This window comes from Oryzias latipes, chromosome 4, assembly GCF_053564925.1.
Source record: "Oryzias latipes strain Hd-rR chromosome 4, Olatipes_Hd-rR_3.1".
In the NCBI taxonomy this organism is placed as follows: Eukaryota; Metazoa; Chordata; class Actinopteri; order Beloniformes; family Adrianichthyidae; genus Oryzias; species Oryzias latipes.
In genome coordinates, this window is record NC_136240.1 from 32,963,343 (window position 1) to 32,977,500 (window position 14,158).

The window sequence follows — 14,158 nt, forward strand, 5'->3', positions numbered from 1 at the left end:
TTTGTGTCACCGGCAGACCAAACCCCATTTCCTCTGATTAAGTCCCCTGAAATATTCCATCTGTCAGTGTCACCCCCCCGCCCTTGTTCTTGCGGCGGGTAGCCAGCCGTGTCTGTTGATTGTGTCATTCTCCAATTTACATCAGACGCTGCCAACATCATCACGTCCCTAATGTCCCTGTGGCTCTCTCATGCTCAACGCTGCGCTCAGATTCACGGTGTCTCCGCTCGGTAGTACCTGCCGGTGTTCCAACGACCTGTCCTACCCGTGGTTTTTTTTCCTACCCACCCTTACTGCTCATGCGCAGAGCAAAATTGTGTAATTTTTTTTAGTTCTGGTGGATCGCCCATACCCCTGTGGGACCCCTGTGTCTTGTGATCTTGTGGTCAGCGCCACCCCTTCAGTCATCTCTTCAGATACCCCTCTTCAATCTGAGGCTGTCCTACCCCAGAGAGGCTGCGCTGCCTCCCTGGAATGTGTCCTACTGCCCTGCTGAATGTTTCCTACCCTGCTGTGTTTACGAGCTAACACTGTAAACTGCTCATTCGTTCATATACAGTAGGTAGGATTATCTGATAAGGTTCGATAGCTATATCTATCATTTTGTGCTGTGGGTAGGAAGACGGACTTATTGTTAGAACACCGGCATCCTCAGCATCGCTGTCAGGCAACAACAGTCAGACGCTGCTGCTTCTTTGATTCTCCTGTAGAAGGAAAATGAATAATCAGCAATAGGGGGGTATCAATTGGTTTGAACAATTTGATTCCTATCATAATTTGTGGTGATGATCCGATTCAATCAGTAAAATGGATCCAGGAGATCTTTAGACCAAACTTCAACCAGTGAGACTCAGAGATAAATACCTGCTATTAAACAGTGAAGTTTTCCAGATTCTTGGATTTCTTCCAGATCATCAAGTGGAAATGAAATCTGTGTCCAAACAAACAAGTAAACTAGAATGAATGTCAAATCCATTCACATGTTAGTTTCCTAAAGTTCACCACTGTTGTTTTTCCACCAAAGAATCCAAAGAAAACCTTCTTTGAACATTCTAGACACTAAATGGTCGCATGACTTTGCTAAATTCAAAGTTTTTCCACACGTTGGACTGGAATGATGGACTTAATCCATTTTTGCTGCGTCACATGTGTGTCGTCCACTGTGATTGGTTGTTTTTTCCTTATAGTAAATAAACCTACCATGTCTCAAACCAAAATAGTATTTTCCGAGATCGATATAACTGATTTATCCAATTAACAACAGATTAATCTGGTTGTCGATTGATCGTTACACCTCTAATCAACAATGAAGCCATTTCACCAAAAGGTAAAAGCTTTTTCATACTTCAGGGTTTTTGTTATTTTTGTTGTTGTTGTTTTTTGTTTTTTGAATCTGTCTGGAGTGTCAGCATCACTCAGCCCACAAACTCTCATGCGTGTGATCTAACCCCATTAGCACCCAATGTCTTTCCGGGAGCAGAGCCGGCATGGTTCAGAGAGGATGGAAATTTCAATCTTCCCTCTATCATTTTCCCTATCATTACTCCATCCGCAGCCATTTCTCTCCATCCTGAGTCCCGAGAGGAAGCGGAGCGACGGAAAAGGAGGGCATCGCGCACTCTTTGCCCAACTTTAATATGAGTCGAGCAAAAGAGAGAGGGGGTGTTTATACATTATTAGGGGTCTATTATAAGGCAGCTATCACATTCTTCCTCTTCCCTCGCTCTTCCCTTCAGTCCCTCACTCTCCTGACAGGTAGCAGGCGGGTTGCCGTGATGACTAGACTCAATCACCTGTGACAGTTTTGATTTGATGTCACTCTTTGGGTCGCTCTATTTGTTTGAGCAGTTAAGAGGTAATTGTGTGACATTGTTGGTGGAAGACGTGCTTTGACGGCGAGCTCGCTGAACCGAGAGGACGAGTCGAGGGAGTGTGGCAATAATAAATGAGGGCTATTTTCCTCAGCATTCCCAGAGTCTCCGCGTCAGTGTGTTATTGCAGGAGTGTGTGTAGGTAGCTGATGGGGGGGAAAACAGAGGGTGATGAGCCCCTCTGCCCTGGGGGAATTCAAGTGTGAGATGCACACAGAGGTCTACACCCACATCACTTTCACCGGAGATGCTCCTTTTCCCTTCCAAGAGGAGTTTCGACGTGACTCTGAAACTTCTAAACTCAAAAAATGACAAAAGCTGCGATGCTGCAAAGTTGACTCTTGACACCTGCTGAGCAGATCTCGCGGAGAACCTTCAAAATAAAAGCAGACGTCTATGGAGCCTGACACGGGTAAAGAAAATGAAACAAAACAGTTCCCACAAATTAGGATTTCGAAAAGTACACAGAAAAGTAATACAATCCCAAGAAATAGTCATTTGATTTCAAGGAAGAATTAAATCGTTACCTCAAAATATTTTTTCGTGTAACCCTTGTGCTATCCTAGGCACTTTAACATTGGGAGTTGGGTCATTTAGACCCACTAGACCAGGGGTGGGCAATTCCAGGCCTCGAGGGCCGGTGTGTCTGCATGATTTCCAGATAGTCTTGCCCTACTCATGGCTGATTACCTGCTTCAGGTGTGTCCAGCCAATTAGAACATGCCAGAGCAGGGTATGCTGGAAAACATGCAGGAATGCGGCCCTCAGTGCCCACGTCTGCACTAGACAGTGCTCTGAACCTTTTTTCTTCAATGATTTGTGATCTTCACTGGTGTCCATGGATTACATGAAATCTTTCCACCTTTATCCACCTTTGTCATGGTAGAGAAGAACACGTCAAAGAAAGGGGGGGGGGGTCATAGGATAGCACAAGGGTTAAACAAAGAAGTATTTAAAATGCAGAAAATCCTAAAAGTGAACTTTTTTTTCGCAAGTAGTTTCTGGTTAGCCCCAATTTTGTGGAAACTGAAGCACATATTCTCTTCTACCTTGTTAGATTTGTCAAGTTTCACTTCTCAAAATCTGCAGACAACTGTTTTCCATAGATGCAGTGGAGAAATAGATTTTATTAATATTATTGCTTTAAACCAGTCATCTTATTTACATAACAGGAAGCATTTTAGTTTATTTCCGGTTGAAAATACTGGGTGTGTGAAAGGTCACAATTGTCTCATTTCCACTGAGTGGTCCAGTATTTGAGCGTTTCCATTATAAAAGGACTCATTAAAGCCTACCTTGTACGTACAGGAACACACCTATATTGTTTGATAAGATCTCCTGCCCACAGTTTTGTATTTGAATGATATAAGGCCATGGGAACAATTTAGTTAGGATTTTTAAGTAATAATCCTAATAATTTAGTTAATAACTAGATTGTTATTGTTAGGCTCTTTTTTGGGAACCTTTCATTTTTTTTTACCCATGTCAGGTCATGGGCTCAGCAGACATCACTTAAACACTTGAAAATATGTTTTATTGCATTTCTTTTTGTGAAAGTTCTGTCGAAATCTTCTCAGGTCTAGTTCAGAGATGCTCACAGGTGTTGTCTTTGCAAGTCCAAGTCAAATTTCACAAGTCCAGGTCAAGTCCAAAACCTTTAACTACAAGTTAAAGACTCCAGTTCTTCAAATTACATTTAAATTCCTGTTTTGTTCTCACAAATGTCATTATGTCACTTTAAAATTCAACACTGTAGAGCTGTCTGATTGCGTTTCTGCATCCCCAACAATGAAACAACAGCTAAAAAATTACGTATTTACATCTGAAAATTATGCATTTGAGGTAAATAACACAAATAAACTAATAAACATGGTTGACATGTAAAGTAGGAATGAAAGGAAAAGTGTGGAAGACTGTGGTGAGAGCAGCCATGTTGTTGGTTCAGAGACAGGAGGCAGAGGTGAAGAAGCTGAGGTTCTCTTTGAACCAGGATGGATCAGGAATGAATCCATCAGAGGAACAGATCATGGTGGATGTTCTGGAGATCAATGCAGGGAAGCAGATGGAGACGGTTTGAGGGGAGGAGCAGGGATGGTGTTGGGAAAAGGAGGCTGAGGTTGGAGATACCAGACGAGGAAGACCAAAGAGGAGGTTCGATAGAGTTTGATTATTTGCTGTTTTGCCCCCCTAAAGCAATTATGTTACGCCCCCTTGTGTGTCTAGGGGCGACGAGGGGGCATAACAGATGCCACCAAGATAAATAAAAGAGTTGAGTCCTAAATGTTCCAAAAGTTGAGCTTGGAGTTTTCCATTTGAGAGACTTGATGTGATTCAAGTGTCAGTCCATCTTGGATTTAGTTTTGTCACACTTGTTTTGGTTTGCTAATATCCATTTCTTTTTATGAATCCCTTAAAAACAGGTTTATGTTGTAAATGTCACATGATATTGTGTTGACAATGTAACATCAGATGAAGCTTTTTAAGCTGTGTGGGGGGGGTCTGAGATCAGATCTGTCTTCACAGAGTTGAATAACTTGTGATGTCACATCAAAAAAAGACAGAAACACTGCAGTTTAGTGAGTTTAAAATAGTTATCTCACACTTTTTCCACAAACTATTATTACAAACTATTATTTTTTTCAAATACAGGCAGCTGATAAACATGGTCAACAAAACATAAGAAATCAGTCGAGGCCATTTTAAAAGCGACTCTTCAAATATCTTCTCCTTAATTAGCGTATGTGTTTATTGTTAAAAAATCCAAGCGTTTGTGTTTTTTTAACTTCATAAAATCCAATTTTAATAAGAATTGTAATGATTGTTATTTCTAAACATATTAATTGTTCTGAATTCTGTTTATTTGTTGCTTCAGGTCTTTTTTGCCAAAACGGCTGGAAGTCGAGACATTCAATTGTTTTGTTCTTCTGCTATAAATCTCCTATATTTTACATTTTATTTTGGTTATTTTAAAGCCCCAACTTCTGACATTTCCACATTTTGATGAAGACACTGGACACATTTGCTGTGTGTAAAAAGTACGGACCAAAAACCCCGAGACAGAAGTGATAAAATCTCATGTTTTGTGTGTTTATTTGTAGACGTGAAGCCTGCATAATACATCACATAAGATTTAGTTTTAAGCAGAATAGACTTTTTTTTCCTTGGTAAGTTAAAAAACTTTATTCTTTAAACTGGATTTTGTTTACAAGAAACAGGGTTTTCAGATTTTCCCCGAACATTTTTAAATCTTCGTTGCATCTAAAAAGGACTTATGAATGTTTCAAATAAAGAAAAAATGTAAGGAGCTGAAGATGTATGGATTCTGTTTTTTGTTCTGCAGAACATCCATCTTCATTACAACCAAACAGATGCTGTGAGTTTGCATCGTTAAAAAAAAAAACCCAGAAACACGAATGATGAAGAGTGACGATGACTCCTCGGCCTGTGAACTCTCTGCTTTTAACAGACGGGCGTAGAGCGCTAACTCACTAACTCCCCTTTCTTCCAGAAGCCCCGTTTAACCACATTTATAATCGTTTTTCGCATCAGGAGGGGACATTTTTGTCATAATCCATCCAGCCTTTTGCAGGGACGTGCTTTGCATGTAAGATGAAAAAAAAAAAAAAGAAACAAATTTTTTGTGTTCAGAGTTTTCTGTCACCTTCAGGTCCCCGTGGACAGACAGACAGACAGGCGGCAGATAGAAACATGCCCCTTCGCCACATTTGCAAAAATAACTTGGAACAAGAACATCATTACATAAAAGTTCTTCTGCATTCACCGGGAATCAGCTGTCTCTGAATGTCAGAGATAATCTGGAATCCTCCTTTTCTTATGTAGAAGACACAGACAGAAGTTGTGGCTGAAGATTGCTAATCTGCGAGCCCAGGATTTACCCCCACTCCCTCCTGCTTTCTGGGTCCGTTCCCTCTAAAACAGTGGGGAGGAATTCTGCCGAGACGAGGAGGCTGGATCTCTCCAACATTTAGAAAAATTGAACTTGGTTAAGTTTCCTCCCCTGACCGCTGTGCAGCTCTGGGATTGTCTCTAGCTCTGGAGGTGCCAGCAAAAAGGCTTTCTTCTGCATGTTGAGCTCATCCATTTGTTTGTTATCTGGATCCAGGATTTGGAGAGATACAAAGCTGATTAAACAACAAAAGCATAGGGGAAGATAAAGAACACTTAGGTAATGGGTTTAGCCCGGCTGTTTAGCACGCCAGATTCATCCCGTTTTCTCTGGGCTCAAAAAAGCACTCGTTATTCTTTCCTCCATCTTGATCCAGAGAAGAAAAGAAAACGGAAGGAGGAGTAGAAGGGGGAGGGGGGGGGGGGGGTCCTTTTAGTCACAATCCAACCGGAAAGTGGGAATCCAGCAGCAGAGAAATGCAGCAGGAAGATCTCCAGCCTCGCTGCTCTGCTGCTCGGCCTCAGGAATCCTCTTCCTGAAGTGATTTCCTATAAAAAACGGTGCCTGGTGCTTCAACATGCACATGGAGTTTCAAAATATAACCTAACTTTTACAAGCAAACAAGTCTTTGAAGGGATTTTTTACTGGAAAATAACATGACAAAATCAATGAAATCCAACTTTATTGACAAAGCACTTAATGTAAAAATATTTGGAAGATCACAACAACAACAAAAGGCAGACAAACTAAAAACAACACTACATTATAAAAAACAAAGAAAAATTCCAATTACCAAAATTATTTAAAAACAATGTTTTTTTTAATTTATTTCCAGATATCAAAATGAAATGTAACTGAAAAAACAGGAAATGGCAGATATTATGGGACATAGCTTAGTGGATGTTTGAACTTTGAAGAAAGCAGAAGGATGTTTTACCTGGGGGGTATTCCAGGAAGCAGGCTATGCAAGTGACCAAGGTAAGTTTGAGGCTAAGGAAGCGGATAACCTCAGCTTACGCTTCCAAAAATGGAAGTATGTTTCCGGGTTTGTCAAGTTGCCATGGCAACTGGTACTCTGAACATAACCTGATCTGGAGCAGGTTATGTTGAAGGTTAGTTTGTTTACAGAGAGGTGAAGCAGCATGGCGTGTCCATTTGAAGATGATTTAGTGGATGAAGAAGCTCAGATAATACTTTTTCCACCGTGAGATGGTGATAAGACCACATATGGATGTTGGAAAGATAAACTTTTTTCCATTGATCTAACTTAATTATTTACTACAGTTAAGATTAGTTCAGTCATCTTAAAAATAACACATAGTTATCAGACATTTATTTTACTTTCATTCAAATTAATTCAATTAAGTAGGTGTAACTTTGGCGCTGCTGCACAAGGGATTGTGGGATACCATTCCCTTTGCCTGTCTGGACGGATTTGGGTTTAAGTGTGGCTTTTTGACCAAATGTGTTTAATTGTTTAGCTGTTTTACTTTGTTTTGTCTAGTTATTTTACCTTGTTTGATTCTTTCTGCACCGTGAGTGAGAGGGAGGAAGAGGATGATGAGTTTATTTAGCACCACTAGTGCTAAGTCATATTACATGAACTGAAGTCAAAGTGAGAGTCATGATGACAACACATGTTACATATAATGTAAATCCACACTGTATCATTAAGGTTTATATTGCAAATCCTCACTATATCATTCATTTTAATGTTATAAAAATGAGAATATCTGTGGGCTCAAACTTAGACACATGAATCTGAATTGGGGTGATATGACGTCTACTTAGATAAATATGTAAATTTGAGTTTTACAAACATTTATTGAGTTGGATAGACATAAGAAATTAGGTTAAATAAATATAACTCAATTGCTTGTTACCACTTGAAGTAAATCATTTAAGTTGGATAAGTTATATATGCATCACAATTAAAATGGAAACTTGTGCGTTTTACTTTATTTTTCTCCAAGCAGAAACTCTTTCTTTTGCTGATGATGCAGCTGTGTTACTTTTTTGATGGTCTTATAATCTTCATATGCCATCATTAAAATCTCCGGCTCCGTCTCACTAAAGTATGGCGCTCTCTTTTGTTCTCCGCGCGTTTCCATGGTGACTCTGGAAATGGGCGATCTATTGAGAATGTCTTTATGTAATTGCCGTGCACGTGCATTAACCCAGGGTAACCATGTCGAGCGTAATTACTCCAACTCATATCGGGTCTTTTGGAACCGACATACCCAGAGTAAGCAAGTTCAGCCGGATTTCAGCCAGAGTTCAGGCTTAAAGTCAGGGTAGTTTAAACATGCTTCCTGGAATACCCCCCTGCTCTGTACCAAACGTTTGCAGTGGGCGTGGCCAGAGGTTTGAAGAAATGTTTTCTGTTGGAAGATATCGTCATGCAGAACAACTTCCGTTTGAAAAGTTTAAATAAACGTCATCACCAATCGGAGATATCCCATAATGCTTACCTTTTCTGGTCATGAAGTCCTGCAGTACAAGTTGAAAATGAATTTCACTCAGAGTGAAACCCCCCCCAAAAATGATGACATTACAAAGGGAAAAACAACTACTAAAATCCACTAACGAAATCAAAACGCATGAGTCGAGGATATTCAAAGAAAGTTTTGAAATTATGGGATGGCCACAGGACCTACAGTTTGGCCGTTTTGTGGCAAAGTGTGTAATTTGGCGATTTTCACATTTTCTCACAAGAAAACCTTTGTTGGAGCGGTCTTCACAGAATTTCCTGCACACACTGTCGGGTTAGGTCAGCAGCCACAGTTGAACTTTCATTGACCTTTGACCTCACCATGTTTAATAAAAAATAAAATTAGTACCATTAATTTAAAGTCCTCCTAAGGATTTTGATCTATCATCTCCCTACTCCTCGAGCATCATCAGGACGCCGCCTGGGAAAGAAATGTTGGTTGTAAAGTATATCGATTTTGAACAGCATAAATGTGGCGTTTATACCAGAATATTGTAGAAATGTAAAAAACAAATCCCTGGCTGAAGCTGAACTAAACGATACAACATACGATATGAACATTTTAGGAATGTGGGCGTGGTTAACAAAAACCATCTGTTGCCAAGGAAATCCAAACATTTGCTTTTGTTGAATTTTCTAAAAATGACCTAGACCCGTTCGTCACACCCAGGGAACCTAATAATTAAGTGGTTGCTATGGAAATAGAAAAACAGGAAAGCTGCCATTTTGAAAAAAGGTTCTTTTTCATGAGTTTGACCAGGCTGGCCGAGGCAGAGACGAAGAGTGAGGGGCCCAAAGCAGCAGACCCTTCACCAGAGAGGGTGGGTAAAAAGGGGTAGTGGGGGGGCTGTAAGGTTCTTTGTTTAATTTTTTAACATTTAATTTCCTACTTTTGTTTTCCGAAAAGTTTCTTTTTTGTTTGCTTTTCCTTCGTTTTGGTTTCTGGAATTTTGTTTTGATTTTTTTTAATTTTCTATTTCCGTTGCTATTTTTACTATTTGTTTCGCTTTTCTCTCTGTCGTTGTGATCTTTAGTGTGCTTTTGTGATCTGTTGATGTGATTTGCACTTGGGGCATCAGCTGTTTTACATATTAAAAACATGTTTTCAACTTAAAAACCAAACAACCAGAACACTCTGGACACTGATGCTGGTTGGATTAAATTTCACACCCCTGCAGCTCCTGCAAATGTTCCATAACTGTTGTAGGTTTTATTAGTTTGTTGTTAAAATGTTTAACACTAACTGTACATTTTTTTCTGGTGTTGAGGGGAGGGGGCCTCTAAACCAACGCGGGGGCAGTTAAAGCAAGCTTACTCTCCCCTCGGTGAACCTGGTTAAAAGCAATCTCAGGGCTTAGCAGTCGGTCTGATAGTAACACCTCCGAGAGGTCAGCGAGCAATAAGGAGCGGCGCTGCAAAACATATTTACGCCGCTCCTGCTGCTCGCACCCCTATTGGACGGAAGCCATGAGAAAGGTGCTTACTTAGACCCGATAAAGAGCAAGATGAGAGGCAGCAGACTTGGATTAGGGAAAGGAGACGATCACAGCCAGTGGAGGCAGAGAAAATAGAGAGGACGGGGGGGTTGATAGGGGACAGCGAGGCTGGGAGCCAGTGTCTGGAATGGCTGGATATGGGGGGAATATTAATCTGGGTTTAGTGTGAGCAGGACCCCACAAACGGCTCAAGCAAACACAGCTTAGATGAGGCCAAGCCTCGGAGAAAGTCCTAAATCTTCACATTAGCTCCCCGCGTTTCTTCTGCTGAACCCGTAAGCTCTTTTTCTAAAGGACAGCACAAACAACCCCCCCACCCCCCAGCAGCACCTCTTGCCAGCGCCACACTGCACAAGCACACATGCTCGGGGAAAATCAAGACCGCTCAGAGTATCAAGATTGCAAGAAAGGTATAAATCCCGGGCCTGAGTGGATGTGCAGAGATTAGACGGGTCGGCCTCTCAGAGCGGCAGGACGCCTCCCGACTGTGGCGCTCTTTCTCTGCCGTGGCCTACTTCTCTGTCGGGGAAGAATGAGGGTGCAAAGAGGAAGGCGGCGAGGGTTTGGAAAGGGAGGTTCCACGTCAAACCTCGGCAATCCTCGGAAAACCTTAACTGAATTAGGACTGTTCAATGAAAGCCTTTTATTGGGGCTGGAGGTGTCCAGGATTTGACTCCTTTTTTCGGTTCATCCGGATTATAAAAACTTTATCTTTCCATAACAGGAAGACAAATTAAAATAATTTCAAGTCTGCTTTGCTGAAACTTTGTGGTCTCCACAAACAAGACCACACAGATGATCCCATTACAAACTGAATGGGTGACAATCGGCAGAATGTGAAGGGGCCAAAACATCTCAACAGCTCAGGGTTTGAGACCTCGGAGCGGGGGGCCGCAGAGGGAGAAAGGGGCCGAGCCACTGAACCTCATCCCGTCACCCACAGCTTCCTGGCAGGGAGGGAAGCTGGAAAAGTGCCTTCTCACTGCGTTTCATTAACCTGACCGCATGTGTCAAAGCGGCGGTGTTAGAGTTAATCAAACTGACACAGACACACTCGCTGCAGTCTTCTGGGTCAGCCGCGAAGCTCATCCAGGCCCCCGCTGCTCCAAACTTTGGGAATGCACGTAAAGTATGCATGCATGTGCTAACGCGCTGTGACACACACACACACACACACACACACACACGCACGCAGAAGGTCACATGTTTGCTGCAATGGGCTTCTGCAACCATGACTTCATGAAATGTCATTTATTAAGTTCCAATTAACTGTGAAGAAGTTTGGGACGAAGTGTGACTAAATATGACCCGCGCAAGAATAGGATTTAAACATCAAATGGGACCTCGAAGGGTCTGTACGCTTCATTTGGAGACACATTTCAAGTCATTAGAGTCAAGTTAAAAATTCATCTGTCACACGTGGAGAACAGATTTAAAAGAAAAACTTTTTATCAAAGAATTTTTAAACATGAGCTTGTTTGGTCCATTTTTTTTTCTGCAAAAACCTTCAAGACTTTATTTAAAAATGTATTTAAAAATATTCTAAAAATTATTCACAAAATTCAAAAAATACTGCCCGACAACAACCCGCCATTTAATTCCCCCTCCAATTACAATAAAGTCTTTCAATCTGGAATCTAAAAAAATAAATAAACTAATTGCAGATCAATAAAATTAAACACGAAAATCCAAAACTCACAAATGCAAACAGCAACTGAAAGACCCACGCTGATGAAAATCCTGTTTTGGGTGTCTTTAACATGTTCTTGTGGCGTTTTTCACGTGATGGAGGACGTGTATATATTAAAAAAAAAGTGATTTGTGCGTCAATTACGTAATTTAAATGGGATTTGTGTATCCGTGTGCGAGATATAAAAGTTATCTATCTGTGGCACATGCGTGATAGGTCCGTTAGAATTTCGTGGAACGGTCGTGGAAAGCTACAAATTTATGCATCTTGCAAAGTTACACACAATTGTGTAAGATTTATGTAATAATTGCTTATAAACTACGTAATTCTCAACCGACCAAAAACTTTGAACAACTCAAAGCCAAATTCACATAAAGACCCGTCGGCCGAAACCCTCGACGGACATCTGTGCACATCGACGAACGCAGGAAACCCTTATGAATGACGTAAATCACACACGTATCATGAAAGACTGACATGTCTTACGTGGAAAATGCACAAAATAAATGAGTGGCTGTGTGACACGCCCTTTACATGGACAATTATTGCACCTATACATGACTCACTGAATCCATTAAACGTGAAATTTGACCCAAAAAAGGTTTGACTGATTGATGAAAAGGAGTGGAACAAAGCCAACTTATGTGACCCCTCCCCTCTTAGGCTTATGTTCTTGCATTGTTAGCTGCATCAGTCTTTGACCAGAGTTTGATCTGACAGTCAGAAAGGATCAATTTCCTTCTCTTGGAATATTGTTGTTGTGTTGTTGTTCTTTCTGGGGTTGAGGTCTCCTATTTTCTTCAGTTAGTTCTGAAGCGGCTTCCGCTCAATCTTGACAGTTCTCACTCTCAGCGAAGTCTTCGAGTACTTCTTGAGGTCTTTGATTTCATTGGTCACTGAGCTATTTTGGGGGTCATGGTCGGCTCGCTTTTTGAAAAATAATTTTGTGATAAATTGAGTTTCAAGACGGTGCTAACTGCTGAGAACTACATGCGTGTAGCAGTTGGCGTTGACTCAGAACCGGAACATTTTAGTTTGACAAAAGCTTTACAATAAATCCGTACCATGGATAGTAAAAGCTGAAAGTATCCCCTATCAGTGCAACAAAAATTAAAGAAATGCCTTTCCTTTATTTTAATTCTTGTAAAAACTATGAACCATGTGCATGTCTAATTTTAAATGCTAAATATTCCGCTAAAAGCAGTAAACGAGTAAAAAGCAGCTGCCTACATTTGACAAGCACAGAGAAAAAGGAATTACTGCGTGATTAACCTCTTTTTCAACGTACTAGAAGAGTAAAATCCAAACTTGACAGTGAGTAAAAATCCATTTCTATGGACAAGAATTCTCAATGGAAAAGAGTAAACTGGGGGTTTAGCGATGTACAGTAGGAGGACTGGTTGTGTTTAAGCTGCCTGCAAAGTCTGCCACCAGCAGCAATATCCGGCACATGCACCTGTCAGACGAGCAAAAACCAACCTTCATGAAAAGCAGCCGGCGGCTTTAAGACGATCACCTAAACATTAGAGGCTCCTCCATCCATCACTGCAAACGTTTAGTCAGGATATCAAGAGCGGTTCCCACTCCTGACTCGGTTCTGCGTGTGTTCAAGACTTCCTGAGTGTTGGTACAAACACGTGCAGGCCTTGGTGCTGGTCTGCCGGTTGAAAGTCTGCCCTCAGGGGGCCGCAGACCAGGTGTCCTCCTCACTGCTGCAGCCTCCATCAAGGCGGCGCCCTCAGCAGATCAATCTTCCTGTGACACTTCATTTGGACTTCATTAATGCGGAATTAAGGCCCATTACAGCTATTGGCAGGACTTGACAGTCCCACTGCACCGCCAGCCCGGCTGCAGAGGCGACTGCTGAGCAGAGCAGAAAAGGCTTTTGCCTTCTAACAGCAAAAACCCAAAAGACCTTTGATTTTTTTTTCAGGCCCTCACTGGATTGGTCCTGCTTGTCATCTGAGGGAATGTTTGAGGGGTATTGAGCTGCACAATGGTGTAGTGGTCAGCCCTTATCTCACAACGAAAAGGCCCTAGTTTGAATCCCAGCTGGGTCCCTTTCTGTGTGGAGTTTGCATGTTCTCCCCGGGCGTGTGTGGGTTTTCTCCCACAGTCCAAACATATATTAGCTGGTATCTGTAAAATGTCCCTGAGCGTGCAGATGGTGTAAATGTGTGAGTGTGGGACCCTGCAACAGACTGACACCTGTCCAGAGTGAAACCCTGCCTTAAGACAATAGAAGTTGGGATAGGCTCCAGCAACCTCGTGACCCAAAAGGGGATTTAGTGGGTTATGAAGATGGACTGATTGATGGATGGATGATGTACAGATGGTTGGATGGATGCATAGATGGATGGATGGATGGATGGATGGATGGATGAGTGGATGGATGGATGAATGCATAAATGGATGGATGCATAGATGGATGGATGAATAAAAGGATGGATAGACTCCAGCAACCTCGTGACCCAAAAGGGGATTTAGTGGGTTATGAAGATGGACTGATGGATGGGTGGATGGATGTACAGATGGTTGGATGGATGCATAGATGGATGGATGAATAAAGGGATGGATGGATGAGTGGATGGATGGAATAAAGGATGGATGGATGGGTGGATGGATGAGTGGATGGATGGATGGATGGATGGACGGATGGATGGGTGGATGGATGAGTGGATGGATGGATGGGTGGATGGATGA

At 41.7% G+C, this 14,158-nt stretch overlaps 1 long non-coding RNA gene across 1 annotated transcript in view; it reads left to right on the plus strand.

Moving 5' to 3' along the window:
- The first annotated feature begins 8,994 nt into the window (after window positions 1-8,994).
- LOC144991950 (uncharacterized) overlaps window positions 8,995-14,158 on the plus strand; it is a 30,231-nt gene continuing 25,067 nt past the window's right edge. Inside the window, exon 1 of the long non-coding RNA XR_013655636.1 lies at window positions 8,995-9,090. This is a non-coding gene — a long non-coding RNA (uncharacterized LOC144991950). The remainder of the gene's footprint in view (window positions 9,091-14,158) is intronic.